Consider the following 6,514-nt stretch of genomic DNA (forward strand, 5'->3'; position numbering starts at 1 on the left):
GTCAGAAGGAATGGATGGTACCAGATACAACACAACAGGTGGAGAGTCAGAAGGAAGGGATGGTACCAGATACAACACAAAAGGTGAAGAGTCAGAAGGAAGGGATGGTACCAGATCAACACAACAGGTGGAGAGTCAGAAGGAAGGGATGGGACAAGATACAACACAACAGGTGGAGACTCACAAGGAAGGGATGGTACCATATACAACACAATAGGTGGACAGTCAGGAGGAAGGGGTGGTACCAGATACAACACAACAGGTGGAGAGTCAGAAGGAAGTGATAGTACCAAATACAACACAACAGGTGGAGAGTCAGAAGGAAGGGATGGTACCAGATACAACACAACAGGTGTAGAGTCAGAAGGAAGGGATGGTACCAGATACAACACAACAGGTGGAGAGTCAGAAGGAAAGGATGGTACCAAACACAACACAACAGATTGAGAATCAGAAGGAAGGGATGGTACCAGATACAGCACAACAGGTGAAGAGTCAGAAGGAAGGGATGGTACCAGATACAACATAACAGATGGAGAGTCGGATGGAAGGGATGGTACCAGATACAACACAACAGGTGGAGAGTCAGAAGGAAGGGATGGTAAAACATACTACACAACAGGTGGAGAGTCGGAAGGAAGGGATGGTACCAGATACAACACAACAGGTGGAGAGTGAGAAGGAAGGGATGGTACCAGATACAACACAACAGGTGGAGAGTCAGAAGGATGGGATGGTACAAGATACAACACGACAGGTAAAGAGTCAGAAGTAAGTAATGTTACCAGATACAACACAACAGGTGGAGAGTCAGGAGGAAGGGATGGTACCAAACACAACACAACAGATGGAGAATCAGAAGGAGGGGATGGTACCAGATACAACACAACAGGTGGAGAGTCAGAAGGAGGGGATGGTACCAGATACAACACAACAGGTAAAGAGTCAGAAGTAAGGGATGGTACCAGATACAACGCAACAGATGGAGAGTCAGGAGGAAGGGATGGTACCAGATACAACACAACAGGTGAAGAGTCAGAAGGAATGGATGGTACCAGATACAACACAACAGGTGGAGAGTCAGAAGGAAGGGATGGTACCAGATACAACACAACAGGTGGAGAGTCAGAAGGAAGGGATGGTACCAGATACAACACAACAGGTGGAGAGTCAGAAGGAAGGGATGGTACCAGATACAACACAACAGGTGAAGAGTCAGAAAGAATGGATGGTACCAGATACAACACAACAGGTGGAGAGTCAGAAGGAAGGGATTGTACAAGATACAACACAAAAGGTGGAGAGTCAGAAGGAAGGGATGGTACCAGATACAACACAAGAGGTGAAGAGTCAGAAGGAAGGGATGGTACCAGATACAACACAACAGGTGAAGAGTCAGAAGGAAGGGATGGTACCAGATCAACACAACAGGTGGAGAGTCAGAAGGAAGGGATGTTACAAGATACAACACAACATGTGGAGAATCAGAAGGAAGGGATGGTACCAAATACAACACAACAGGTGAAGAGTCAGAAGGAAGGGATGGTACCAGATACAACACAACAGATGGAGAGTCAGAAGGAAGGGATGGTACCAGATACAACACAACAGGTGGAGAGTCAGAAGGAAGGGATGGTACCAGATTCAACACAACAGGTGGAGAGTCAGAAGGAAGGAATGGAACCAGATACAACACAACAGGTGGAGAGTCAGAAGGAAGGGATGGTACCAGGTACAACAACAGGTGGAGAGTCAGAAGGAAGGGATGGTACCAGATACAACACCACAGATGGAGAGTCAGAAGGAAGGGATGGTACCAGATACAACACAACAGGTGGAGAGTCAGAAGGAAGGAATGGAACCAGATACAACACAACAGGTGGAGAGTCAGAAGGAAGGGATGGTACCAGGTACAACACAACAGGTGGAGAGTCAGAAGGAAGGGATGGTACCAGATACAACACAACAGGTGGAGAGTCAGAAGGAAGGGATGGTACCAGATAGAACACAACAGGTGGAGAGTCAGAAGGAAGATATGGTACCAGATACAACACAACAGGTGGAGAGTCAGAAGGAAGGGATGGTACCAGATACAACACAACAGGTGGAGAGTCAGAAGGAAGGGATGGTACCAGATACAACACAACAGGTGGAGAGTAAGAAGGAAGGTATGGTACCAGATACAACACAATAGGTGGAGAGTCAGAAGGAAGGGATGGTACCAGATACAACACAACAGGTGGAGAGTCAGAAGGAAGGGATGGTACCAGATACAACACCACAGATGGAGAGTCAGAAGGAAGGGATGGTACCAGATACAACACAACAGGTGGAGAGTCAGAAGGAAGGAATGGAACCAGATACAACACAACAGGTGGAGAGTCAGAAGGAAGGGATGGTACCAGGTACAACACAACAGGTGGAGAGTCAGAAGGAAGGGATGGTACCAGATACAACACAACAGGTGGAGAGTCAGAAGGAAGGGATGGTACCAGATAGAACACAACAGGTGGAGAGTCAGAAGGAAGATATGGTACCAGATACAACACAACAGGTGGAGAGTCAGAAGGAAGGGATGGTACCAGATACAACACAACAGGTGGAGAGTCAGAAGGAAGGGATGGTACCAGATACAACACAACAGGTGGAGAGTCAGAAGGAAGGTATGGTACCAGATACAACACAACAGGTGGAGAGTCAGAAGGAAGGGATGGTACCAGATACAACACAACAGGTGGAGAGTCAGAAGGAAGGGATGGCACCAGATACAACACAACAGGTGGAGCGTCAGAAGGAAGTGATGGTACCAGATACAACACAACAGGTGGAGAGTCAGAAGGAAGGGATGGTACCATATACAACACAACAGATGGAGAGTCAGAACGAAGGGATGGTACCAGATACAACACAACAGGTGGAGAGTCAGAAGGAAGGGATGGTAACAGATACAACACAACAGGTGGAGAGTCAGAAGGAAGGTATGGTACCAGATACAACACAACATGTGGAGAATCAGAAGGAAGGGATGGTACCAAATACAACACAACAGGTGAAGAGTCAGAAGGAAGGGATGGTACCAGATACAACACAACAGGTGGAGAGTCAGAAGGAAGGGATGGTACCAGATACAACACAACAGGTGGAGAGTCAGAAGGAATTTATGGTACCAGATACAACACTACAGGTGGAGAGTCAGAAGGAAGGGATGGTACCAGATTCAACACAACAGGTGGAGAGTCAGAAAGAAGGGATGGTACCAGATACAACACAACAGGTGGAGAGTCAGAAGGAAGGGATGGTACCAGATACAACACAACAGGTGGAGAGTCAGAAGGAAGGGATGGTACCAGATACAACACAACAGGTGGAGAGTCAGAAGGAAGGGATGGTACCAGATACAACACAACAGGTGGAGAGTCAGAAGGAAGGGATGGTACCAGATACAACACAACAGGTGGAGAGTCAGAAGGAAGGGATGGTACCAGATACAACACAACAGGTGGAGAGTCAGAAGGAAGGGATGGTACCAGATACAACACAACAGGTAGAGAGTCAGAAGGAAGGGATGGTACCAGATACAACACAACAGGTGGAGAGTCAGAAGGAAGGGATGGTACCAGATACAACACAACAGGTGGAGAGTCAGAAGGATGGGATGGTACCAGATACAACACAACAGGTGGAGAGTCAGAAGGAAGGGATGGTACCAAACACAAGACAACAGATTGATAATCAGAAGGAAGGTATGGTACCAGATACAACACAACAGGTAAAGAGTCAGAAGTAAGGGATGGTTCCAGATACAACACAACAGGTGGAGAATCAGAAGGAAGGGATGGTACCAGATACAACACAACAGGTGGAGAGTCAGAAGGAAGGGATGGTACCAGATACAACACAACAGGTGGAGAGTCAGAAGGAAGGGATGGTACCAGATACAACACAACAGGTGGAGAGTCAGAAGGAAGGGATGGTACCAGATACAACACAACAGGTGGAGAGTCAGAAGAAAGGGATGGTACCAGATACAACACAACAGGTAAAGAGTCAGAAGGAAGGGATGGTACCAGATACAACACAACAGGTGGAGAGTCAGAAGGAAGGGATGGTACCAGACACAACACAACAGGTGGAGAGTCAGAAGGAAGGGATGGTACCAGATACAACACAACAGGTGGAGAGTCAGAAGGAAGGGATGGTACCAGATACAACACAATAGGTGGAGAGTCAGAAGGAAGGGATGGTACCAGATACAACACAACAGGTGGAGAGTCAGAAGGAAGGGATGGTACCAGATACAACACAACAGGTGGAGAGTCAGAAGGAAGGGATGGTACCAGATACAACACAACAGGTGGAGAGTCAGAAGGAAGGGATGGTACCAGATACAACACAACAGGTGGAGAGTCAGAAGGAAGGGATGGTACCAGATACAACACAACAGGTGGAGAGTCAGAAGGAAGGGATGGTACCAGATACAACACAACAGGTGAAGAGTCAGAAGGAAGGGATGGTACCAGATACAACACAACAGGTGGAGAGTCAGAAGGAAGGGATGGTACCAGATACAACACAACAGGTGAAGAGTCAGAAGGAAGGGATGGTACCAGATGCAACACAACAGGTGGAGAGTCAGAAGGAAGGGATGGTACCAGACAACACAACAGGTGGAGAGTCAGAAGGAAGGGATGGTACCAGACACAACACAACAGGTGAAGAGTCAGAAGGAAGGGATGGTACCAGATACAACACAACAGGTGGAGAGTCAGAAGGAAGGGATGGTACCAGATACAACACAACAGGTGGAGAGTCAGAAGGAAGGGATGGTACCAGATACAACACAACAGGTGAAGAGTCAGAAGGAAGGGATGGTACCAGATACAACACAACAGGTGGAGAGTCAGAAGGAATGGATGGTACCAGATACAACACAACAGGTGGAGAGTCAGAAGGAAGGGATGGTACCAGATACAACACAACAGGTGGAGAGTCAGAAGGAAGGGATGGTACCAGATACAACACAACAGGTGGAGAGTCAGAAGGAAGGGATGGTACCAGATACAACACAACAGGTGGAGAGTCAGAAGGAAGGGATGGTACCAGATACAACACAACAGGTGGAGAGTCAGAAGGAAGGGATGGTACCAGATACAACACAACAGGTGGAGAGTCAGAAGGAAGGGATGGTACCAGATACAACACAACAGGTGGAGAGTCAGAAGGAAGGGATGGTACCAGATACAACACAACAGGTGGAGAGTCAGAAGGAAGGGATGGTACCAGATACAACACAACAGGTGAAGAGTCAGAAGGAATGGATGGTACCAGATACAACACAACAGGTGGAGAGTCAGAAGGAAGGGATGGTACAAGATACAACACGACAGGTAAAGAGTCAGAAGTAAGGGATGGTACCAGATACAACACAACAGGTGGAGAGTCAGGAGGAAGGGATGGTACCAGATTCAACACAACAGGTGGAGAGTCAGAAGGAAGGGATGGTACCAGATACAACACAACAGGTGGAGAGTCAGGAGGAAGGGATGGTACCAGATTCAACACAACAGGTGGAGAGTCAGAAGGAAGGGATTATACCAGATACAACACAAAAGGTGGAGAGTCAGAAGGAAGGGACGGTACCAGATACAACACAACAGGTGGAGAGTCAGAAGGAAGGGATGGTACCAGATACAACACAACAGGTGGAGAGTCAGAAGGAAGGGATGGTACCAGATACAACACAACAGGTGGAGAGTCAGAAGGAAGGGATGGTACCAGATACAACACAACAGGTGGAGAGTCAGAAGGAAGGGATGGTACCAGATACAACACAACAGGTGGAGAGTCAGAAGGAAGGGATGGTACCAGATACAACACAACAGATGGAGAGTCAGAAGGAAGGGATGGTACCAGATACAACACAACAGGTGGAGAGTCAGAAGGAAGGAATGGTACCAGATACAACACAACAGGTGGAGAGTCAGAAGGAAGGGATGGTACCAGATACAACACAACAGGTGGAGAGTCAGAAGGAAGGGATGGTACCAGATACAACACAACAGGTGGAGAGTCAGAAGGAAGGGATGGTACCAGATACAACACAACAGGTGGAGAGTCAGAAGGAAGGGATGGTACCAGATACAACACAACAGGTGGAGAGTCAGAAGGAAGGGATGGTACCAGATACAACACAACAGGTGGAGAGTCAGAAGGAAGGGATGGTACCAGATACAACACAACAGGTGGAGAGTCAGAAGGAAGGTATGGTACCAGATACAACACAACAGGTGGAGAGTCAGAAGGAAGGGATGGTACCAGATACAACACAACAGGTGGAGAGTCAGAAGGAAGGGATGGTACCAGATACAACACAACAGGTGGAGAGTCAGAAGGAAGGGATGGTACCAGATACAACACAACAGGTGGAGAGTCAGAAGGAAGGGATGGTACCAGATACAACACAACAGGTGGAGAGTCAGAAGGAAGGGATGGTACCAGATACAACACAACAGGT

The sequence above is a fragment of the Cherax quadricarinatus genome, chromosome 36 (genome assembly GCF_038502225.1).
Source record: "Cherax quadricarinatus isolate ZL_2023a chromosome 36, ASM3850222v1, whole genome shotgun sequence".
Taxonomy (NCBI): domain Eukaryota; kingdom Metazoa; phylum Arthropoda; class Malacostraca; order Decapoda; family Parastacidae; genus Cherax; species Cherax quadricarinatus.